The sequence below is a fragment of the Pezoporus wallicus genome, unplaced genomic scaffold, assembly GCF_028554395.1.
Source record: "Pezoporus wallicus isolate ANWC-B61680 ecotype Strahan unplaced genomic scaffold, APGP_CSIRO_Pwel_v1 contig_6548, whole genome shotgun sequence".
NCBI classification, from domain to species: domain Eukaryota; kingdom Metazoa; phylum Chordata; class Aves; order Psittaciformes; family Psittacidae; genus Pezoporus; species Pezoporus wallicus.
In genome coordinates this window covers 3,825-29,955 of record NW_026641696.1, presented here as the reverse complement: position 1 = coordinate 29,955, position 26,131 = coordinate 3,825, and the positions used below count along the sequence as shown (strand labels likewise).

The 26,131-nt window shown below is 44.1% G+C and overlaps 1 protein-coding gene across 1 annotated transcript in view; it reads right to left on the bottom strand.

The window, feature by feature from the left end:
* Positions 1-21,178, bottom strand: part of LOC130607603 (nuclear transport factor 2-like) — a 58,626-nt gene extending 37,448 nt beyond the window's left edge. The window contains exon 1 of the mRNA XM_057424813.1: positions 21,087-21,178. The gene's annotated coding sequence lies outside the window, so the exon portion shown is untranslated. The remainder of the gene's footprint in view (positions 1-21,086) is intronic.
* Positions 21,179-26,131: the final 4,953 nt, after the last annotated feature.

Sequence of the window (26,131 nt, the reverse complement as noted above, 5' to 3'; positions counted from 1 at the left end):
TGAATTGAAAAACAAAATTCCAGTTTTATTGAATATTCCACCTTAATTTCTCATGGAAAAGGAAAAAGCTTCCTTAAGCTAATTAACTTTCTTTCCTTTGTCATAGGTTCAGCTATAGCGGTCATTTTTCAAATGGGGCCCTGAGCAACAAAAAGCCTTTGAGCAAATTAAACGAGAGATAGTTCATGCAGTAGCCCTTGGGCCGGTCTGGAAGGGGCCAAATATGAAAAGTGTACTCTACACCGCAGCCTGGGTGAATGGTCCTGCTTGGAGCCTCTGGCAGAAAGCTCTAGGGGAGACTTGAGGTTGACCCCTCAGCTTTTGGAGTCGGGAATACAGAGGATCCGAGGCAGGCTATACTCAAACTGAAAAAGACATACTGGCAGCCTATGAAGGGGTTTGAGCTGCTTCAGAAGTGATTGGCACTGAAGCACAGATCCTCCTGGCACCCCGGTTGCCCGTCCTGGGATGGATGTTCAAAGGCAGGGTCTCCTACACACATCATGCAACCAATGCTACATGGAGTAAATGAGCCACACTAATTGCACAACCAGCTCGAATAGGAAATACCAGTCATCCAGGAATTCTAGAAGTCATGATGGACCAGCCAGAGGGCAAAGATTTGGAATGTCACCAGAGGAGGAGGTCATGCGTGCTGAAGAGGCCTCACCATAAAATACAGCCAGAAAAGGAAAAGTAATATGCCTTGTTTACTGATGGGTCCTGTACAAATATGGGGAGGCCTGGCAGATTGACCACTCCCACCAACATTCCCACCAACCTGCCAAGGCAAGTGCTGTGTGCGTACCATGGTGGAAGCAACCACCGGGTGGCTGGAAACATATGCTCTGCCTCATGCCACTGACCAGAACACTATCCCGGGCCTAGGGAAACAAATCTTGTGGTGATATGGAACCCCAGAGACAACTGAGTCAGACAATGGGACTCATTTTCAGAACAACCTTATAGACACTTGGGCCAATGAGTGGGTGCATCATATCCCCTACCATGAACCAGCCTCTGGGAAAATCGAATGGTACAATGGGCTGTTAAAAACTATCCTGAGAGCAATGGGTGGTGGGACTTTTAAACATTGGGATACACATTTCCCAAAAGTCACCTGGTTGGTCAACACCAGAAGATCTGCCTACAGGGCTGCCCCAGCTCAGTCAGAACTTTTACATATTGTAGAAGGGGATAAAGTTCCTGTGGTGCACATAAAGAATTTGCTGGGGAATAACAGGTTATTCCTGATTCAGGTAAAGGCAAACGCACTCGTGGGATTGCTTTTGTTCAGGGACCCAGATATACTTGGTGGGTAATGCGGGAAGATGGGGAAGTCCGATGTATACCTCAAGGGGATTTGATTTTAGGGGAAAACAGCCAATGAACTCATTTGTATGCTGTTGCCTACTGTGTAGCACTTTTATAGCCCACCAACTAGATGTCTTCAGGTCACCAGCAACTGGCCCTGACTTCCCTCCGATCATCATCCCAACAAAGAATGAACTTTGACGAAACCAGACCAGCTCAGCAGTGACCAGACGAGTTCTGCGGTGTCATCAGCAGGCAACAATCCAACACTGCACACAGTCTCTCCTGCTCTGAAAGACTGTTACAAGAGATGGAACCCAACATCAAGGAGTGGAAGAACTCAGCAGCTTTATGGGGATTGGTCCATGCACTAAGGAATGATATCTCTCTCTCTCTTTGGGTGTGTAAATACATATATATGAGGCAAAGCAATGGTATATTGAAAAATGTAGGATCTGAGCATGACGTGAATGGTATGGAATAAGGGGTGGATACTGTCCTGGGTTCAGCAGTAGCAGTCATTTTTCTCTTTCTTAGTAGCCGCTGCAGTGCTATGGCTTTGACTTTCAGCCTGGGAACAATGCTGGTAACACCAATATTTTTAGTTGTTGCTAAGTAATATTTACTCTGATCAAGGACTTCCTGAGTCTCATGCTCTGCCATGGAGGAGGGGAAGCCAGAAGGAAGCAGAGACAGGACACCTGACCCAGACTAGTCAAAGGGGTATTCCATACCACAGCACGTCATGCCTAGTACAGGAACTGGGGGCAGTTACCCGGAAGGGCGAGATCACTGCTCAGGTTGGGCTGGGTATTGGTCAGGGGGTGGTGAGTGGTTGTATTCTCTTCCTTTGTTATTTCCCTTATCATTATTATTATTGGTGGTAACAGTAGCAGTTTTATATTATACTTTAGTTACTGGACTGTTCTTATCTCAACCCATGATACTTACATTCTTCAATTCTCCTCCCCATCCCTCCTGGAGCAGGGGTAGGAAGAAGAGGGGAGTAAGCGAACGGCTGCATGGTTCTGGGCTTAAACCACAACACACTTCTAAGCTACCTCATCAAATCCACTTCAGAACATCACAGTCCATTTGATTAACAGCTTCTATTCATAAGTACAGTAGTAAAGCTGAGCAAACATCACTGAGTGTAACACTTTAATTAACATTACTCAATTTCCCAGAATCTGTTCGTATTAAAGCATTTATCCCTGCCTCAAATACCACCCAGCAGTCAGTGCTCAAGCTGAAACCCAATCCAGTGCACAAAAACTACAGCTGCCAGCAACCATCTCTTCAACAGGTACACACCAGTACTGCAGAACTGGGATTGCTGCTCCACAGGGGACTGTTCCACAGTGACATCTAAATCACATTTTCCAATACCTTTGCCAGGCCACACACTGACATCCTCAAGGGTAAACTCCAGCCCTCCACATATCTCTGACCACACCTTCCTACAAATCTTACCCTACAAGGTACCATGGTATCCCCAATATCTTTATACCATGCCCATCCCTTGGTCTGGCACTGCCACTGCTGCACAATGCCTTGGCATACACAGCATCCCTGCATGCACAGTGAAGCTCTCACGGCCATAATCCTGCAGCACAGGAGAGGGAATTCATGCCCTATACCATGCAGAACTTCCCAGTTTCCTAGCACACCAGGCTTTCCTACACACAGTTACAGATTCTCAACATCAACTGGTTTCCACAGCCCCACAATCCCAGCAGCCCTGCCCACAGAGTCCATATCGCCCTGTGCTTCTGTTGCTACTTAACCTTGCCAAATCATCCAAGGTGATGCTACACCCTAAAGCCTCTCTCCCTGCTTCCTCATAAGCTCCTCCAGCTTGTCCTGTGCCACCAGCCACACTGGTCCAGGAGGGAGACAACTGCCTGAATTAAGCTCCCCCTCATCTGCTTTGACTCATGGCAGATGACACCAATACCATGGGAAGCTGCATGACACAGAGAGCAGTAGCACCAAGGAGGAAGATGCATCAAGGTATGAAACAGCAGAAGACTAGAAGAGAATGAAGCCTTCACATGAGCCATGAGTGACCTTGAATTAGACCAGGGCCTCAGGCAGCAGGTATTCTGTCCACAGAATCTTTACCATGGCTTGACCCAGTTTAGGAGTTCTTATCTACACTCACCCCTCTCCCTTCTCTGCCATAACTCTGGACATGAGAGATCAGCACAAATGCACCAAAACTGCCTGTAACTCTTAAAGGGGAACGCAGTCCTCCTAAGACCCATTTCTGCAAAAGGTCTGGATGAAACCTCTTCCCATTGCCTCCTTCACAAACAAAGGACCACAGAACAACCTGGAGAAATTCTCTATCAGCACACTGCAGCATAAAGTCCATCCTTCTGTTAAAGGTACATCAGAACTACAGAGGTGTAACCTAAGGAAAAGCCACTTTTTCACCTGGCCAAGTAGAAAGAGTTGGCTGCCAACAGACAGATGGCTTTCCCTGGAACATGTAAGCACCAGTGACATCTGAAGCATGTGAGATATCAGCGCATCTCTGCAATATGGAGAAAGACCCAATAACTGTTTCAACCAGCAGTTATGTTTGCTGCATTATCAGACCTGGACACATGCAAGCTTTAAAATTAAGTTGTAAAAAATTAAGTATTTTTGAATACAAACATGGCAGACCTGCACTTCTAAAGAGTCCTTAAAGAAGTCAACAAAACCTAATATGAGCAGTAGTAAAGTATAATGTAAAGTGCTAGAGAAAACAAAGGTGGTCTCCCAGAGATAGCCACATTTAAAAAGCAAGCTGGATTCAAAGAATCCATGAACGACCATCATAGGCAAATAAAATCAGTAAAGACTTGCTGATCTGCAGAACATCAAGAAACGAACAACTGAATTTAAAGAGGAAAAAGCCTCAAACCAATACATTCTAACATGTTAGTGGAGGAAATAAAAAAAAACAAAACATTTACTATCCAGTTATGACTACACTTATTCCATAAGTAATCAGAACATTAATAAACCACACTCCCTGGATATTCAAGCTGGCCCTATACACCACTGCCCAAAGTTAAACTCTCTCAAGATTGAATTCAAGCTATTTTCTGGAAAGTTTGGAAGTCAGCATCAATACCCCCCTTAAACTGGTGTTGGTGGTCCAGGGGTACATGTGAATCCATAGCAAACACAACTTAGACCATCAGTTGCTACAACTTTCACTACTGATTAACAAGAGTAAATAAGGACAATGAAAGAGCTCTCAAGTTGTTTCAGTTCCTGTTATTCATCCAATTTCTACAAGGTATTTTTGATCACTTAGATGAAAAAGAACGAGCAGACTTTAGACTGCAATAAAAAAAAAATGAAAAAGCAAAACGGCAAACATGTTTTAGACTATTTTTCCTTCACTCATTTCTATTGTCACTAAAACTGAATAGGAACATCTCCTGCACACACTTCTAGGAACACAACGGGACAAGCATCACAGGACCACTTAATCCAGTCTTTAATAGTCACACCAGCATCCTCAGGGCACTCAGTCCCCTGAGCTGGATGACAGATGGGAAACTGACTGAAGACCCCATAATCCAAGGAGAAATGGTTAGTGACCTCCTGCTCCACTTAGATGTACACAATTCTATGGGGCCAGATGGGTTCCACCCAAGAGTGAAGGAGCTGGCAGAGGATCTTGCCAAACCACCCTCCATCATCTACCAGCAGTCCTGGTCTAGTGGGCAGGTCACAGGTGACTGGAGGTTGGCTAATACGACACCTCTCTATAAAAAGGGCAGGATCATCCCCCTGTACTGGGCACTGGTGAGGCCACACATCAAATCGCATGCACAGTTCTGGGCCCCTCATGACAAGAGACACTGAGGTGCTGAAGTGGGGCCAGAGAAGGGCAACAGAGCTGGTGCAGGGCCTGGAACACAAGTGTGTTGAGGAACGGCTGAGGCACATGGGGTTGCTTAGTCTGGAGAAGAGAAGGCTCAGGGGGGCCTTATTGCTCTCTACAACTGCCTGACAGAAGGGTGGAGCAGGAGGGGCCAGTCTCTTCTCCCAAGGAGGAAGTGACAGGACAAGAGGAAACACCCTCAAGCTGCACGAGGAGAGGTTTAGATGGAGATGAGGAACAATTCCTTCCCCAAAGGGTGCTCAGACATTGGAACACGCTGCCCAGGGCAGTGGTGGAGTCACCATCCCTGGAAGCGTTCACAAACCATGTAGATGAGACCCTTAGTGATGCAGTTTAGTGGTGGCCTTGGCAGTGCTGGGGAAAGGTTGGACTGATGCAAAGGGTGAACAAATGTACAGGGGGGTTAGGGTTGAGTCCCTTGCTTAACAATGTTACTGCTTGCTCATGCTTATTGTACATGGTATTTGCAATGTACAAGGGGATAGGTCAAACTGCTTACTTAAAAATGTTACTGCTTGTTCATGCTTATCATACTTGCAATGTACAAGGGGATAGATCAGGATGCTTGCTTAACAATATCATTGCTCACTCATGATTATGCTAGGACAAGATATAAGGACACAGCTATTGTCAAGAAGTACGGACCGTGTCTTGATTCCCATCCTATGGACGCCTCCGTGGATGCTAAAACTAGATATAAGGACATAGCTATTGTTAAGAAGTAGGGACCGTGACTTGATTCCAGTCCTTTGGACACCTACGCTGGCTGAAATTGGCTCTGCGCTTTGGACAAAGACCAAGCCTCCAGGGAGCATGCGTAACGACCAGAAGTGAAAAGTTCAAGCTCGAGGAAGACTCATTTATTTCATCTTGAGACCCTCACTCACGACCACTAGGAGGCACTGCGCAGGCGCAAAGGACTTCTTAGCTCATTATAATATGAAATGGGAATAGGACATGAATATGTATAGGCGTGTTGTGCAAAATCATGCATATATATAACTTTAGAGGATAAATGTAAAGAGGAAACAACACTGAAGTGCGCATGCTTTTGGAGGAGCTATCCCCCGTGCACCTCAGCGCTGAATAAAGCATACCTACTTTACAACTTCAATGAGCTGTGGAGTCTATCCACGCATCAATTTGGCGAGCCAGCCAGGAGACCTCTGTTCGGCTGCAGGATCGGCTGAGGGGGGGCCATGCTAGGCTCCCCAGGCCACTTGCCTGGAGAAGCTCTGCTTCTCGTCTGCTCACTGTGGGAACAGACAACAACCTGTGCCAGCTGTGGAAAAACAGTATGCTTGGAATTTAGGTTTGTAATTGCCCTGGGACTTATAGGGGGCCTATGAGGTGTACGCATGGCCCGGGGCTGCTGGTAAGGCGCGCAGAGACGTCTGGCGCACAGCGTAGTTCCCACTGGCAGGTAGGGCTTGCAAGCAGGGGACTTGCTGACCGATAGAGCAGCTGCTAGCGATCCTGAGAGCAGATCAGGTGAGTCCAGGTTTTTGCCGCATCCCAGGTTTTGGGAGCCAGGACAGACCTGCTAATGACTGGGTAGGAAGCAGGTGAAGGGTAGGCAGACCCAGGTCTCCGCTGCATCCCAGGTTTTGGGAGCCAGGACGGACCTGCTAATGACTGTGTCAGAAGCAGGAGAAAGGTAAGTGGAACCATTGTGTGTCTGTGGTATCCCGTGTGCAAGTGTTCTGTGTGACTGAGACATGGCATAGCTACGAAGCGAGTGTGGAGTCCTGATCAGCAGTTCTGTGTTCTCTGCAAGGAGACTGGCCAGAGACAGACGGAGCATATTTGTTCTGATGTAAATGTTGGGGGAGAAGTAGATGGAAGTAAACCATGACTAATTGAAAGATTAAGAAAAGTTCCCTCTCTGTGCCCCAGTGGCTGTATAAGAAAACTATAGCATAATAACTTTTGAACAGTGGAACCTGCCGTGCATACTAGGACAGTGTAAATTTTATTAGAACTGAAACTATTATCTAACAGCAGAGGAGTTGATCTGCAGAACCCAGAGATATTATTTTACTAAACTCCCTGAGAATATCATAAAACTTGTGAGTAGGTACTCTCATATTTTTATAAGTGCATTTGCAGAACACTGAAAGAGAGAGGTTATAGAGATTTGTAAAAGATTGTTTGAAACGGAAGCCTGTCAAAGCAAAGAAATTCTGAAGAAAAGCCCAATGGATTGCATTTTGGCACACTGGAAAGAACTGGGAGGGTCTCCTGGGGGCTTGGTAAACAAGAAAACATTGATAAGATATTATAAGTAATGATGGCCTTTATATACTTTGGAAAATCAGAAAAAAATGGCCTAAAAATGGAACTCTGACCTATAATACATTGTTGCAATTAATGTTGTTTTGAGGGGGAAAGAAAAACGGGATGAAATAATGTATGAAGAAATATTTTTCACTTTAAGAAACCACCCAGAGTGACAGACTACATGTGAAATTAATATAGCTCTACCAGATCCCTTAATTTTGGCTTTGAAAAAGGACAGGGAAAAAACAAAAGTTAAAATGGAGAGATGCTGTTCAGCCTCTGATACTGGGGAAAGATGTTTAAAGTTAAAAAACAGTAATCAGGAAGATAGGAAAATTATATATCACAAATACCTCCGAGAGGAGCACCCTCTGTATCTGTCCTATCAAATATTGATAAGGAGGAGGAGATTGCTGTCACTGGCAACAAGTGGCAGATTCACATTCAGAGTTAAAAAAAGGGTTAAACCAGAAGTGCTGTTGCAGAGGCAGGCATCTGTAGCCCCTGCAGAGCAGGGAAACTGGTAGGAAAAAAAAAAAAAAAAAAAAAGACTGAATCGTGCTATAGCCACAGCTGTGGTGGTTGCTTTAAAACTGGAGGAGGAGAAATATTGGGCAGAGGTGGGGGAGTGGACTCTTCTTGTGTGAAATCCAATTGGTGTGTGAGCTATGGAGAGTTTGGACAGTGGAAATGAGACTATCCTGGCGGGGGAGTGCCATGGGGTGGCTCCGGTAACTGAATTGGAACTAAACTGACAGGGACAGGGGAAATCTTCCCTAGCAGATCCACTGGTTATAATGAAGCTAGGAAACAAAGAAAAAAAAAGTGAAATTTTTAGTTGATATGGGCGCAACATATTCAGTTTTAAACAAAGCTTTAATGTTTTTGGGAAATGATTATATTATGGTAGAAGGGGTGACTGTCCAAAGCAAAAAGGCTTATTTTTATAAACCATTAAAATATCAACTGAAAAAGCAATGGGGCATTCATAAATTCTTGTATATGCCTAACTCCACAAAAGCTCTTTCGGGGAGAAATTTGTTACACACTTAAGAACGACCATTACTTTCAAAAGAAGCGAGATCACTTTAAAAGTAAACAACCAACAATATATAGAAATGTTAAGCTTAATTTTGGTTACTAACCACGTCGAGGAAGAAGTCAGGGAAGATATACTGGATCAGATATTCCCAGGGGTATGAGCCACAAACATACCTGGAAGGGCCAAAAATGCACCCCCAATACAGATTAAACTCAAGGAGGGAAAACAGCCAGTCAGAATTAAACAATACCCCCTGAACAAGGAAAAAAAGGAAGGAATTTGCACAATAATTGCCTACAATTAAGACTGCTAAAGGAGTGCCAGTCTGATTTTAACACCCCTATTTTACCTGTAAACCTGGTATGGGACTTATCAGCTGTTAACAAAACAACTGAAGATCTTTACCCTGTAGTAGCAAATCCATATACCATATTAACATACTTGACATCAGAGCTAACTTGGTTTACTGTTTTAGATCTGAAAGATACCCTCTTTTGCCTCCCTCTCCATGAAGACAGCCTTTGAATTTGAATGAGAAAGCCCTAAAAGTGGGCACAAAAAAGTTGGGGCTGTTCAGCCTGGAGAAGAGAAGGCTGTGTGGAGACCTCATAGCAGCCTTTCAGTATCTGAAGGGGGCCTATAGGGATGCTGGGGAGGGACTCTTCATTAAGGACTGTAGTGACAGGACAAGGGGTAACAGGTTAAAACTTAAACAGGGGAAGTTTAGATTGGATATAAGGAGGAAATTCTTTCCTGTTAGGGTGGTGAGGCACTGGAATAGGTTGCCCAGGGAGGTTGTGAATGCTCCATCCCTAGCAGTGTTCAAGACCAGGCTTGACAAGGCCTTGGGTGATATGGTTTAGTGTGAGGTGTCCCGGCCCATGGCAGGGGGGTTGGAACTTGATGATCTTAAGGTCCTTTCCAACCCTAACTATTCTATGATTCTATGATTCTAAAACTCAGCTCACGTGGACGGTGCTGCCTCAGGGACTTAAGAACAGTCCCACCCTGTTTGGAGAACAGCTTTCAAAAGACTTAGAGTCCTAGGAGGCTCCGCCAGAAGAAGGGAAGCGACTGCAGTACGTAGACGACATCTTAATAGCCATCCAGACAGAAGAGACCTGTGTTGCCTAGATGGTAAGCTTCTTAAATTTTCTGGAACTCCAGGGATATAGGATATCCAAGAAAAAGCCCAAATAGTAAAACAAAAATAATTTACCTAGAATATAAAATTAGTGCTGGACAGCGAACATTGGGACAAGACCAAAACGAGACAATATGTCAAACGCCAAAACCCCAGATGGTGAAGGAATTATAGATAGTGTAGATTGTGAATCTACAACTATAAACTAATTGTTAAGCCTCTATATGCACTAATCATAAAAAAAAAGCAAACAGTAAGAATCTTCAGTGGACAAAAGAAGTCACTCAAGCCTTCCACCAGCTGAAGAATGCTCTCATGTCAGCTCCAGCTCTAGGACTTCCAGACGTGAATAAACCATTCTTTCTATTCTCCCATGAGAAACAAGGGATTGCTTTGGGGATATTGGCACAGAACTTGGGTCCATACCGATGAGCAGTTGCTTATTTTTCTATTTTTCTAAGCAGTTAAACGCAGCGGCCAAAGGGTGGCCCAGATACCTTAGAGTTGTTGCAGCAATCGTGCTAAATATCCAAGAAGCACGCAAATTTACCTTGGGCCAGAAAATAACTGTGCTAGTATCCCATACAGTGTCTGCAGTGCTGGAAGTAAAAGGCAGACACTGGCTTTCCCCTCAGAGGTTCCTGAAATATCAAGCCATCATAGTGGAACAAGATGATTTAGAGATTGTGGTAACTAACACTGTCAACCCAGCTTCTTTCCTCAGTGGAAACAAAGGAGAACCGGTATACCACGACTTCCTAGAAACCATTGAGGCCACATACTCCAGCCGTCCAGACCTGAAGGACACCCCTTTGGACCATGCAAAAACCTGCGTCACTGATGGGAGTAGCTGTGTCATCAGTAGAAAACGACATGCTGGATATGCAGTTACCACTAGCAGAGAGGTAATAGAATCTGGACCTTTGCCAATAAGCACCTCTGCACAAAAAGCGGAACTAATTGCTCTAACTAGAGCCTTAGAAATAGCAAGAGGAAAAAATATAAACATCTATACAGACTCAAAATATGCACTCGGGGTTGAACATACACATAGAGCCATTTGGAAAGAAAGAGGACTGTTGAACTCACAAGGAAAAAACATCAAACATGCACAGGAAATAATGCAACTGTTGGAAGTGGTCCAACTACCTGAGAAGGTAGCAATTATGCACATCAAGGCACACCAGAAAGTGAGCTCAGAAATGGAGGAGGAAAATGAGCTGGCGGACAGAGAGGCAAAAGAAGCGGCAAAAGGTGAGATAACAACAGAAAGGACCCTAATTACTGACAGAAAAATTTCCTGTCAGTCCTGACAGGACTTGATCTTAAAGGTCTTTTCCAACCTGGTTGATTCTATGATTCAAACAGACAGACTATTCAACTACAGCCAGAATCACCTGATAACAGGCAAACTTCCTTTAGCAAAGGGTGATAAACTCAGAAATGTATTGGCTTTCACAAATCATAGGTGTGGTTATGTGGATATAACTGTATGAGTTTACAGTAACAGAAACAAAGCTCGCTAAAGACACAAGATTAGACAACAAGTTAAAAAGGGCCAGAACTCTTGAGCAAAACGGAGTCACATAGCAAAAGAATTTGTAAAGGTAAAAGAAAGAAGGGGGGGACTTGATATAAGAAAAGCTAGTGCCTGGAAAACATAAAGTACTTTTTAGCTTAACTTAGGTTGTAGAAAGAGAAAAATGTTTATGTTGAAAGTCTGTGGAATGTAATGGCCCCACTAAACATGAGTTCGTTGTTTCACACTAGTCTTCTAAAGTATCTTTAGTTTTAAAGAACAATGTTTGTGTTGTAAGTCTGTGGCGAGATAACAGGATTTAGTGGCCCCACTAAACATGAATGACTTATTTCACACCATCCTTCTACTTATCAGTTAGTTTAGAGACAGAGCCTCACAGACATCTGCTAGCTTGGGATACTCTTTATCTGCCCATCCTGCAATAAATTTTGCAGGAAGGTCACACTGTTTTAAATCATTGCTAGTTATCAGAAGAATTACAGATATGGCTGGTTTCAGCTAGTTGTGTGATTACTGGGGCGTCCAACTGTGCCAAAGGTGAAAAGTACACTGTGAGGAAGACTGCTCACTTCATCCCTGCCTACAATCACTGGAGAGCAGTGCACAGATGCCAAGAGAAGGGGACTTACGATAATAAGTTCCGGGAGCTAGTTATAATATTCCCCGCTTATACGTAGGAATTATGAATATGTATGTGACTAATTCAATAGTGAAAGTATATAAACCTGTAACAAATATTAATCACTTGCGCCTCTGGCTATGGTCATGTGCCCAGCGCTGTTGCTTTTGCTTTATTGACTTTGTCCCTCAATAAAGCCTTGCTATCTTGTTTAGAGAAGTGAGCTCGTATTTCACAAATGGGGGCTCATCCGGAAGAAAACCTGCTTTGCTTCCGTGGGCCTAGGGGAATCTGAGTGAAAGGCATGCCCTGCCATTTTCGGCAGTTTGCTTGGTTTCTTCTGGCCTCATCGGCACTTGCAGGTTATATCCTGGGCAAAGAAGGGGACTCATAAAGCAAAAGCAGGGAAGGGCTCCCAGGAAAACCACGGTCGCCTGTAACTCACGTGCACAAAGACCCGGGCAAGGAAATGGACTGTAAGTACTGTTCGGTTAGGCAGGAATATGGGGGTGATCGGTGTGTGAATAAGACACAGACCAGGTAATCTCAGTCTGTGAAGACACGGACTGGGTAGCCGGGATCTGCGAAGCGAGTGCAGAGTCTTTCTAACTGCAGTTCCAATCTCCCGCGAGGGAACTGGCCCATGAACAAAGTGAACAAGTAACTAAAGAAAGACCGAAAGACCCCCCAGGGTATAAGTATGGGACAAGGGGCAGGTAAGCCAAGTCCCAGGAAAGAAAGGGAGCAAGGAAATGCCAGCCGAAATACCCTCGGACAGTCCGCTGGGGGTTATAGTAGCTAACAGGGAATATGGTTCAGGCAGGAGAGACAAGACTAGGTGTGTCAGGGGCTCTACCTCCTGGGGAATATCAGGTAAAGGGGATACCTATAAGTCATAAGGAGACATCCTACGCAAGGTAAAGAGCGTGGGTGCTCGCCTCAAGGGTTGGTTTGGCACAAGGGTAATTGTACTAACAGCTTTACGAACCTTTGGCAGGTAATCAATGGCTTGAGGTTTATGTGTTACCATTTATTGGCTTAGATGACATTCTGTGTGAAGTGGGCGATTGAGAGATGGGCCCTTGTGTGAATGAGTGTTTTGTGTGAGTGAGATGTGGCATAGCTACGAAGTGAGTATGGAGTCATGATCTGCAGTTCTGTGTTCTCCATGAGGTAGTGGCTGGAGACGGATGAAGCGTATATGTCCTTTGAAATTAAACCTATTGTTGAGTTTCGTTGTCTTGTCCACCGTAGTGCTGTGTGTAAACCAATTTTTGTCTTTGAATGTTTTGTTTGTGAGGATAAAGTGTGGGGGAATTTGATCAGGATTTTTGGTGTGTTAATTGCCTGTGAAATTGGTCCAATTGGGACCAGACTGAATGTTTGGGCGAATTAGTACAAGTAATTTGTGGAAATTTGTGATAACTAAAGAACCAGTAGAGCACTATAGGGGTTAACTGTCAAAGTAGTGTTCAAGCTCCCAGGCACGGGGCTTGAACTAGCCCTTGCCCTATCTGTCATCACTGTAGTTTGTATATCCAAGCTAAGTGTCCTGCTTGTTCAAAATATGTTATCTCTTTTTGTGGGAGACAAGAAGTATATTTACAGAACTGTTTGGAATTTAGGAGTATCCGTTGTGGGTGCAGCACTCTGTTATACCTTTCACTCTGAGTAAAATGTTATTGAGGTAGGGCTAACTGTGTCATATATCTTTAAAGGATTACAATGGGAGGACAACAGAGTGAGGGAATTCTCAGAAAGACTCCGTTAGGTTGCATTTTAGCTCATTGGAAAAATTTAGGAGGGGGGCCACCAGGAGAAAATGTGAATAAGAAAACTCTGATCAAGTACTGCAACTAATGGTGGCCTTTATATAAATTGGAAGATGGGGAAAAGTGGCCCTTCAATAGAACTTCTGAACTATAATACGTTGTTACAATTAATGTTGTTCTTCAAGCAACAAGGAAAACGGGATGAAGTGACGTATGCAGATATGTTTTTCATTTTAAGAAACCACCTGGCATGACAGACTGAATACAAAATTAATACAGCTTAGCCAGATCCCTTAATTTTGGCTTTGGAAAAGGACAGGGAAAAACAGAAAGCTAAGCTGGAGAGATGTTGTTCAGCCTGTGATACTGGGGAAAGATGTTTAAAGTTAAAAACAAACAAACAAACAACAACAAAAAAAACAAACCTAGAGTAATCAGGAAGACAGGTTGAAAAATCATGTATCACAGGAACCTCCGAGAGGTGCAACCTCTGTATCTGTCCTATCGATATTGATAAGAAGGAAGAGATTGCTGTCACTGGTAACAAGCAGCAGATTGACATTCAGAGTTAAGAAAGGTTTAAACCAGAAGTGCTGCTGCAGAGGCAGGCATCTGGAGACCCTGCAGAGCAGAGTGAGCAGCTGTGAGGAGGAAAAAAAAAAAAAAAAGAAAAAAAAAAGAAAAGGGAAAACCAAGGGGGAAGGGAGGGGAGCTGGTGCAGCTCCTGTGTTTAAGCATGGGATGAGTGCTGGGGCAGGCAGACAAGTGAGAACAGACATGTTGACAGACGGGACTGAAGGCTTGCTGGACCCTCACTGGACAAACTCATATTTGTATCACAGTATCACAGTATGCCAAAGATTGGAAGGGACCTCGAAAGATCATCTAGTCCAATCCCCCTGCCGGAGCAGGAACACCTAGATAATGTTACAGAATGAAGTGATACTAATTAATAACGATGATTTAACATTAATGGTGGACAAAACCCTAAACCCTGCTCATTTCTTATATGGGGAGCAAAAAGAAGGTTTAACCCATAACTGTTTCGAAGTTATACAATACCAGACCAAGATTCGGGAAGATTTAATGGAACAGGCTCTCCCAGAGGGTGAAAGAATATAGGGGGACAGATCATCTAGATGTCTACAGGGAAAAAGGATGTCAGGGTATACGCTAGTTAATGGAGAAAAGATGCAAATCATTGAAAAAGAGGAAATTACCCTCAGATTGGTCTGCTCAAATGTGTGAGCTATATGCTCTGAAAAGAGCCTTAGAATACCTAGCGCATAGGAAGGGAACTATTTATAATGACTCAAAATATGCACTTGGTGTAGTAAATTTGGGAAGAATGGGAACTTTTAAATTCAAAAGGGAAGGGGTTGATTCATGAAGGGCTTATCTTGGAAGTCTTGGAAGCATTAAATTTACCTGAAGAAATAGCTGTAGTGCATGTTAGGGGACATCAGAGAGGAATGACACCAGAAATAAGGGGAAATAATTTAGCAGACCAAGAAGCTAGAGATGCAGCAGAAAACAGAATTGAGAGTCATGTTGGTTCTGTTACCCGAGGAAGAGGAATTGGAAATTCCAAAATTCAGTGAGTCAGAAGAGAAAGAGTTGAGTAAAATAGGGGGAAAACAGGATCAACATGGGAAATCGAAACTCCCTAACGGATGACAACTCCTTAATAAACCACTGACCAGACAGATATTAGAAAACATACATCAAAAGACTCACTGGGGTACACAGGCCCCGTGTGACCACTTCTTAAGGGAGTATGGATGTATTGGAATTTTGGGGTTAGCGAAACAAATAACTAATAAATGCATGACTTGCCAAAGAGTGAATAAAATGGTTATAAGAAAAACTACCTCCGGGGGATGTGAATTGGCGATGCGGCCCTTTCAAAGCATCCAAATAGATTTCACTGAACAGCCTCCTGTGCAGAGGTGGAAGTTCCTATTAGTAATGGTAGATCACTTAACTCATTGGGTGGAAGCAGTTCTGGCTGTCAGGGCTACAGCAAATACAGTATCAAAAACTCTTTTGGAACTAATTATCCCTAGATATGGGATGATTAGCAGAATTGACTCAGATAGGGGAACACATTTTACATCAAAAATTGTACAACAAGTAACCCAAGCCTTGGGGATAAAATGGGAATTGCACACCCCCGGCAACCTCAAAGCTCGGGAGGAGTGGAAAAATTAATCAAACCTTGAAACAAACATTAACTAAACTAATGATTGAGACCCAAATGTCCTGGGTAAAGTGTTTGCCTTTAGCATTGTTACGAGTTCAAACACAACCCAGATTGGATTTAGGGATATTATGTTTGGATTACCTTTTATGACAACCCAAAAAGGAGACCGCTACTTATGAAGGAGGAGAGGAGAGTATCAGAAGATATATCACCGCAATAGCTCAGACTCTGGAACATTTAAGATTAAAAGGACGGATTTCTCAGTCAACGCCTCTAGACTTTAAAATTCATAACATTAATCCTGGGGAGTGGGTATTGATTAAGACCTGGAGAGAGCAATCTGTAACTCCACAATGGGAAGGTCCCTTTCAGGTATTGCTGACAACAGAAGCTGCAGTCCAGACCAGAGAAAGAGGATGGACCCATGCCAGCAGGATTAAAGGACCTGTGGAAGAACCTATGGACTGGACTGTAATATCTACACCAGGTGATATCAAACTGACTCTCAAGAAGAGGACTATGTAGTAATATATAGGTAATAAATTGCAAATACAGGGAGACAAAAAGTTAAGGGCGAGCTTATATGACTGGTTTCAAATTCCTTTGTGGGATACTTTGAGGAAACTCTGGTTCTCTTCCTGAGGAGGTAATACTCCCCAGTTTGGGGAATCTGGATTATATTATTCAGATTTACATGGGGAACTGGCTCTGGCTTGTGATTCTGTAATAGAGAAACAAGAGCCTTCACCAAGGTGTGTGTATGTGTGTATATATATATATATAAAATGTCTGAGACACCCCAATACAAGACACACTAGTTGGGTGTTGTTGGTGTAAGAATTGTAAACAGAAGTGACATTGCAGCTCCCATAATAGACACCCGCGTTGTATGCCGTGCCGTAAAAATTCACCCTGGATCGAATATAGACAGCCATTACGGGATGCTGACATACTTACCCTACTCTGTGGCTGGGAGTTATTGGTACCATCGGAGTGGGAGGTAACTGAAGGTAAGTGGGAATCCACTATAAGGGTCTGTGAATAAAGTTTGCATGAAAATTGAATAGGAGGAAATAAGATGGCTGAGGGCAAGCCCAGGTTGGCCTCTATGTCTGCCACCAAGAAGCACAAACATACCTCAGCTGTGGGCAGCAACCCCACAGGCCGGAGGGGTGGAGGTATATGTCATACTGGACCTCTGATCACCTTATGGCTCCTGTCCCTATCACGAGCCTCCTCCGATTACACGGAATGTATAAAGACCACTTTGAGTGGGCACTTGACCACGCAAACTTTAATCTATTACACCCATTATCAATGCAGTGGAACCCCACTCGAGATGTGTACCCATAACAATACAGAGTACACCAGATGTAATGCTAAAGGCAAGATAATTTGTTATGATCCTAAAGCGAAAGTAAAGGCATGGTGGTTGGAAATACGGTCCCTGGGGAAAGACTGAATAGTAGTAGGGCAAACTGAAATTACCAACATAAATAATTCAGCAAGCGTAATTTTTGATGCTTGTGAAGCAATAGACAGTGGTAAGTGGTCAGGGGGATGTGGAAGTATGGAATGGGTGCAAACCTACTCCCATGACCGAAAATATATGTGCTCCTCTTGGAGGTATAAATCTAAAGTGGCAAGTTCTGATTGTAAAAGGAACTGGAATTATTGTACTTCTTGGACCCGAATTATTTAGTCCACAGATCATACTCCAGGAAAGTATACCAAGAGACTAGAGGAACGAGGATAACAGGTAGTTAAGCTAGAGAGACTCCAAACAAATGCAGGAGAAACCAGTGTAACACACTGAACTTAACCATAAATAAACCCAGAACCTGGAATGAGGATTGAAAAATGGCCAAACACATTTTCAGCCTGCACATTGACAGCACTGGTTCAGACCCAGGAAATCTAATCTATATTAAGATCCAGAAAGTTTTACACTCGGACATGGAGGAGGAACTACTGCTCCATTCTTTCTATCACGAAGTGGAAACTGTGGCCAAATATGAAATTCCCACAATTGCCAGAAATTTGTTTGTGAACTTGGCAGAAAATGTAGCAAAAGTACTCAGTATAAGTAACTGTTATGTTTGCGGAGGTACCAATATGGGGGAACAATGGCCTTGGGAGTCAAAGGAAATTAATATCACTGACAATAATATATGGAACTCAAGCAAAGTCCAGAGAGTGAAACAATGGGCACTACAGATGAGTATCACTGGCCAAAACTGTTGGCAAAAGCCCCCTGGGAGACAAGGGAAAAAAAACAGTGGGGGATTTAACTTGTGAAAACAGTAGAATTTTGAATGAAACAGTAAAAAAATGGACAACTTGGGGCCATCCTTCGGATATTGCAGATGGAGGGAAAAATTGGATTTTAAGTAAAAATCCTGGGGATAAGTGGGAAGCTCCAGAAGGACTATACTGGATCTGTAGTAAATATGCATACTCTAAATTACCAGGGAATTGGACTGGAACATGTGTTTTGGGAACCATCCGGACAAGTCTCTTTTTATTACCAATACATAGGGGGGAACAATTAGGGGTGCCAGTCTATTCTGATGTATTTGAAATATCCTCGGCAAAAAGGGGCCTACAGATTGGGAACTGGAAATACGATCAGTGGCCCCCAGAGCGAATTACAGCATATTCCGATCCTGCCTCCTGGGCTGAGGATGGATCCTGGGGATACCAGACTCCTATATATGTTAAATCGCATAATTAGGTTGTAAGCAGCCCTGGAAATTGTGACTAACAAAACTGGTAATGCATTAACCATATTAGCCAAACAGAATAGCAAAATTCATACAGCAATATATCAAAATTGCTTAGCCCTGGATTACCTCTTGGCCCAGGAAGGGGGGGTGCAGGGGAAATTCAATCTAACTGTTGTTTACAGATAGATGATGAAGGAAAAGATATTGAGAAGATAATTACTGAAATGAAAAAGGTCATACATGTTCTGTTCCAGTTCAAACCTGGAAAGGGTTTAACTTGGATATGGAAAAATGGTGGATCAAGAACTGGTGGAACTTTGGGGGCTTAAGAGAATTCTGCTGGGTTTTGTTTGGCTAATAAGTGGTTTACTTGTACCTTGTGTTGTTCCCATGATGAGTAGAATGGTCCATAGGACCATAGAGCAATTACAGTTTGAAATAATTACTGAGGGAACAGAATCAAAAATTAGAATGTTAAAAATTCGGTCTTGTGATGATCCGTTTGAGGAGGCAAAACTAATCTTTGAAAAAAAATAAAAATAAAAATGAGTGAATGAGAAAAGCCAGGAATGGAAATTATGGCTCAAGCCAAATGGATTAAGAAAAAGGGGGAAATTCTGATAAACACATAAATGTATTGGCTTTCGCAAATCATAGGTGTGGTTATGTGGATATAACCGTACCAGTTTACAGTAACAGAAACAAAGCTTGCTAAAGACACAAGATTAGACAACAAGTTAAAAAGGGCCAGAACTCTTGAGCAAAACGGAGTCACATAGCAAAAGAATTTGTAAAGGTAAAAGAAAGAAGGGGGGACTTGATATAAGAAAAGCTTTCTTCTACAACTTAGGTTGTAGAAAGAGAAAAATGTTTATGTTGAAAGTCTGTGGAATGTAATGGCCCCACTAAACATGAGTTCGTTGTTTCACACTAGTCTTCTAAAGTATCTTTAGTTTTAAAGAACAATGTTTGTGTTGTAAGTCTGTGGCGAGATAACAGGATTTAGTGGCCCCACTAAACATGAATGACTTATTTCACACCATCCTTCTACTTATCAGTTAGTTTAGAGACAGAGCCTCCCAAACATCTGCTAGCTTGAGATACTCTTTGTCTGCCCATCCTGCAATAAATTTTGCAGGAAGGTCACACTGTTTTAAATCACTGCTAGTTATCAGAAGAATTACAGATATGGCTGGTTTCAGCTAGTTGTGTGATTACTGGGGCGTCCAACTGTGCCAAAGGTGAAAAGTACACTGTGAGGAAGACATGGTATGCACTTCTACGTGGAGATTTGTAAAATGCCTGTTTTTGCCACTGCTAAAAGAAAACTTAAAGTCACCAGACAGAAAGCATTGCTTGAACATCAGAAAAAGAGAAATTAAAAAGAATATCAACTTGAGAAGACAGCTAATGAAGGAATCAGATTAACTTTCAAGTAACAGTCCTGCACCCGATTCCTATTCAAGCATTTACCTGGACTTCGTTCCAATTTGACTGCAACACTGTGTATGCCAGAAATACAGCTCTAAAAGGCACATTTAAACTGGAGGTGTTGGACTTCAAATGAGAACCAGTTGACGCATTATTACAGCCTGCCTTTGACAGGAAGTTAAACGGGAATTGCAAGAACAGCATCTTGGGGACTTAATGTCTCTTTAAAGATGTCCCATGTTAACAAAATGTAACACATGCTCCTTGCTACTATAAATTATTGTAGGTTTTGGTTATTTTTAAAACTAAAAGGGTGACAACAGCTAAAGAGGTGGAAGAAAAAATAACCCCAAACTTCTTGTAGAATCACACTGGAAACTGGCAACTCAAAGGAAAACCCACCCGGCTGCAGCAAATCCCTGAACACATGCACTTTCGGTAGCTTTCCTCCAAGGAAGCATGAACGCTGCATTTCCTATGTGACAAAGCGATTCTACCATTTCAATCCTGGCACAAGCTCCTGGCAAGTAGTAATACAGCAAGAACATCAGGAACACTCGAAGCACACTCCAGTGCAAATTTCGGCTACAGAAATCAGCTCTGAGAGTTCGCTCCTTCTACCCCCCCCCCCCCCCCCCGACAACTCACAGACATCGTTTTGCCTATCGCAAAACGATGTGGAAACACCAGCGAGCACCGAGAAAAACTCCCGGTACCTCAGACCGCCGCTCTCCCGGGCAGTGCCGATACTTTCGCGGGGCAGAGGAGCAGCCGTCACCTCCCAGCCACCCGGAGCTACGCCCTCAGGACTGAGACCTCTCGCTCTTACCGGAGGAGCCGGGACAGAAGCCTACCACCACTGCCCATGGGACCGCGCCCAGACCCCTCAGCCGTTAAGCGCGAGCGCTGGCCGCGGCTCCTCCGGGACTGCGCTGCCGGCGTCTCAAAGACGGAGAAGGTCAGGGCGGCTGCGGCCACAGGATGCAGCCCAGTCCCCGGAAGGGCCGCGGCCAACGAGCGCGGGGTGGGGCGGCGCAGCGCCATGTACCAGTCGGCAGCAGAACTGAGGGAAGACGGGTCCTCGGTCCCACCATCCCGCACTCACCCTGCAACTCCCACTATGGCGGCAGTAACACTATGCATGACGCAAACGCCTTCAACCTCTCTCAACCACACTCCGTTCCCCGACCCGAGGCACACCGGGACAGCAAGTCCCGCCGACCACCGGAGCGCGCTATGAGAGGGACGTAGAGGACTACAACTCCCGGTGTGCTCCGCGCCGCCGCCCGTGGTGACTCATTCGAATGAAGGGACGGGGCCTTCGCGGCACTAGGTTCGCAAGACGGTGTTGAGGAGCACTGTGGGATAGTGGCAGAACACGGAGGGGGAGGCGAAGATAAAGGAGGGAGGTTTCTCTCGCCTCAGTAGGGTCCACGTTGAGCTCTCCGTCAGGATTTTGGGGCCGCTGCTAGGCAAACTCAGCTGTCCCGCCTGTCCCACTACCACTCAGAGGGCTCTGCCGTGCTCTGTCCTCTCGCGAGCAGGCGGCAGGAGGGTCGCGGCCCTCTGAGGGCCGCGGTGAATGATGGGACCCTCAGCCCTCCTTAGGCCTGGGCATTCGCTACAGTTTTACCGGACCTATAACCGGGACGGGATGTCACTCTCTACAGGGAAGCTCTGAGGGCTATAGGCCCCGAGCGAGGAAGGAGGGAATGAGAAGCAACCAAAGCTACAGATCTCTGTGATTCTCCCCCTCTACTGCCCTCTGAGGAGCCCCCCACCTGGAGTCCTGCGTCCAGCTCTGGGGCAACAGCACAAGAGGGACGTGGAGCTGCTGGAGCAAGTCCAGAGGAGGAAAGGGAGATGATGCGAGGGCTGGAGCAGCTCTGCTCTGGAGCCAGGCTGAGAGAGCTGGGCTGGTTCGGCCTGGAGAAGGCTCCTATAAGGGGAGAGCTTAGAGCAGCTCCAGTGTCTAAAGGCAGCTTTAAGCTATATGTGTTGGGGGAGGGAGGTTTCCATCCATCCCAACATTCCCAGTCACTTGCTGGCACCTGTAATAAATGTTTGGAGTAATAAAGAGATATTTCAGCTGCTCCAGCCAATCAGATAGCTTTATTTGGAGCTTGGCTCAGATGCTTCTATACCAACACCAGTGTGATAAACATAAATATATTGGCTTTCGCAAATCATAGGTGTGGTTATGTGGATATAACTGTATGAGTTTACAGTAACAGAAACAAAGCTCGCTAAAGACACAAGATTAGACAACAAGTTAAAAAGGGCCAGAACTCTCGAGCAAAACGGAGTCACATAGCAAAAGAATTTGTAAAGGTAAAAGAAAGAAGGGGGGGACTTGATATAAGAAAAGCTAGTGCCTGGAAAACATAAAGTACTTTTTAGTTTAACTTAGGTTGTAGAAAGAGAAAAATGTTTATGTTGTAAGTCTGTGGAATGTAATGGCCCCACTAAACATGAGTTCGTTGTTTCACACTAGTCTTCTAAAGTATCTTTAGTTTTAAAGAACAATGTTTGTGTTGTAAGTCTGTGGCGAGATAACAGGATTTAGTGGCCCCACTAAACATGAATGACTTATTTCACACCATCCTTCTACTTATCAGTTAGTTTAGAGACAGAGCCGTCCACATTTACCTGGACTGATCTGTCAGCAGATCAAGGGTAATGATTTCTAGGATCACTTGTAACTGAATAATGCAATTGAAATTATAAATAGGTTCTTGAGTACCCCGACCAATTTGTTAGGGTTCCAGGTAGCCAGTCTGTAATACTGTATAATTTGTTGCAAGGCTTTATCAAAGTTTCCTAAGTGACCAAGCCACCCAGGGGCCCACCAATTTGTTTACAAATATTCACTAGATTTCCTGGAATTATTATATTTGCATTTTAATTACCCATGTGCTTCCTTGCTGTTTGTAGTCAAGGGGTCTCTGGTGGTTCTCCATAATCTTCCTCTGTCTGCTGATTGAGCTCTGTGGTTGGGCATGTGCAAAAGACTTGTGAATTACTTAACAACTGTGTCCCTCCTTTAGATGTTCTGGTGTGATTTTGTCAGCTAGCTTGGGAAACTAGGGAAGGAACAACCAAAAACCCGCTACAGATGGTGAAAACCTCACTGGCCAGCTGGTAGCCTAGCTAATAGCTCTCCCTATTCCAGGCAGGCTGCATTATCCTCATCCACATTGTCAGGATTTTAGGACTACATGGCCAGATGTGCTGTGGATGGAGTTTTGTTTCTAGATTTCTGCAGTGACTGGAAAGCTGAGCTGGTGAACTTGGACCACAACACTTAAAGAATACACCAGTTGTTGGTGCTTGAGCTCCACAGCCTGGTGCTGAGTAAGAATGCATTATCTTAAGTAAAATAAAATTATTAACCCTCTGGGTTAAAGGCTACAAAAAACCTTAAAAATAGGTGCAGGACCCAGAAAGGGAACTATACTGATCTCTAGGAGTGACTGTTATAAGCATGAAATTAAGGTTTTCCCTTAGAACCATAAAAGCCATTTCAAATAAACATTATTCAAGTCCCCTTTTAGGGTTAACATTTGATAATAGACACACAGAGGAATGTGGCAACCCACATTAAAGGCTGGTAGAGGAAACATACCATGAGGGAACAGGCTCAGTTAGATACAGGATGCAGAAAGGTGAGGAGTTGAAAAGGAAGAAAAAGCATTTGCACTGAGCAATAACAGTTTGTTAGCACAGTAAGGTGCCTTCCTGCAGAATTAGCCTCTAAATTTACTGCCAGGACTGCTCCTTACCTTGGTTTAGCAGCAAATGGGGGAAAGTGTTCAGTATGGTCAGGCAGCTTCATTCAACATTCCCAGTTCAACCCAAAAAAGTGATGTTCGAGGCACAGCTGATTTTTATTTATTTTTTTTTTAAGATTACAATGATTTGAGACTCATAGCTCTAAAATAATCAGACATTAGGAACTTTGGGAAGTAGAATTAGAAATTCAAAGTTGTTCCCTGCACTAGGCTGTCTCACGGGATGTGAGTGGCACCATCCCTCCAGCCTAAGCACTGCAGGGAAGTTCAAATCCCTCCTGGCTGTTTAGAGCTCCCCTGCCCCAACAGCCATTTGCTCATCAAACTATCTCCAACCCCTGTATAGGCAGGCAGTAATGCACTGACAGACTTCAAACTCTTCTTCCTCACCCTACACAAAGTGTTCATGCTGTTGCATCTGTGGAGTTCATGAGGAATACAAAAACACTTCAAAAGAGAAGATAAACCACAGCCACCAACCTTTGAGAAATATGTGTATATATATATACACACACACATGCAGCATGGAAACGGGAAACACGGCAAAACAAAATATACTTTATTAAAATTAAGCATGTTAGCACCTCAGTGTAACCTGGAAAAGTTGAAGAGTCCAGCAGTTAACCAGTCCAGCAGGGCCAAAGGGCTGAACATCCTGAAGTGCATTCCAATGGTAGAAAAAGCACCATGAGTGTTGTGCCACACACATTCTCAAGAAGCTAGGACACCCAACCAGTCTCATTTGTGAGGAGAGAGGTTGTGCTGCCTGTTGTCCTGATGGAGGCATATAGATCTGCTGGACTAATTACATATGTGAAATCAGATGGTGTAGCGGGTACCTGCTTTCCCTACAAACCAACCAAAACAACCTAAACCAACCAACTAACCCAAAACATCACTGTTTTACTTGACTCACAGGAAAATCAGGATATCAGGGAGCTGAAGTTAAGAGCTACATGTCTGATCAGAGAAAATAAATTAAAATGAAATAATGGCAAATACTTAGTACATAAAGATATGTGTAGCATCCTTACAGTCGACCATCCAACTTGGTACAAAAACTAGCCATGCATCGCATAGCAGGCTGTGACAACCAATGACTGTAGCTGACTGGGCTGCACCATCACTAGATCAAATCTCACTGTGCCCTTTTGTTTGGTCAGAGAAAAACCCACAGTTGCAAAGCTTATGATATTTTCAAACTAAAGAGAACTTCTTACATTTAGAAAATACCTCTAGAAAATTTAGCAAAACTGGCATGCTGACCTTGCGAGTGTAACATGCTCTGATCATGGGAGAAAGATCTCACAGAGCCAGGGGACACCCTGGGCATTCCTCCCTCCAGTGCAATTATGGGCACACTGTGGTGAACTGCGCTTGCTCCCAACACCCACTGTGACCAAAGCCATACCCCCTAAGTACACACTGCCACTGAGCTACAGAGGTGCACCGGATACCCCCTCCTCCAAAGTGCTGAGGTACCTGTTCCACTGGTTAACCCAGCAGTGCGTATTCAAGCCCAACAAGTGGCCTTGCTGCCCTCATCCACCCTCTTTCCAGCCAATGTTGATTTGGTTTCCTGTTGCTGAAAGTGAGGGGACTAATGCTGGCTAGAACCAGAAACTACACAATCATTCCACATGGTTTGTTGCAATACTCTTAAATCTCAGTTTAGAGCACACAAGCTCATTTCAGTAAGGTCTTGCCTAATGTACAGATTATGAGTCATGCCAACTAGTTTAGGATTAGACAGCAAGGGTTTGCAACCACAGCAGATAAACTTGCTTCACTTCTGTTCCATCCTGAACAAAAGACAAGGATTTCAATCCCCAATGTGTTACAAAGCCTCCGTTACATGAGAAGTTCTTAAGCCGATGAGATAAAACTACAGCTGTCAAATGCTCTTGTACCAGACTGTAATCCTTACTAGTGTTGAGAGTGTCGAGACATCTGTAACAAATACATGTGCGCTGCAGAGAAAGCAGAAACTAAGCAGGACAAGAGCAGTCCTATGGGATTCTTTCACGCTAGAAACAGCAGTCTTTTATGGCATCAGTAATTTACTGAAGAAATACCTCACCCTGAGAGGGTTTCTAAAGCTTTCCTTGTGCCTCTGCTATGCGAGACCGAACATGACATCCTTGTTCATTCCTGTGAAGGGCTTGGGGCCAACCACACTACCAGCCACGCCTTCTCCAGGGTAGTGTTGCTGCTTCCTCACTTAACACAGGCGAGTTATTTGCTGAAAACCGACACCCTACTTCCATTTGGTGGTGACATGGGTCTCATCCGCACAAGGGGAAGCGCTTTCTGCCGCTGTCGGCACGGAGGGTGCTGATGGGCCCGGTGTTGACGGGAT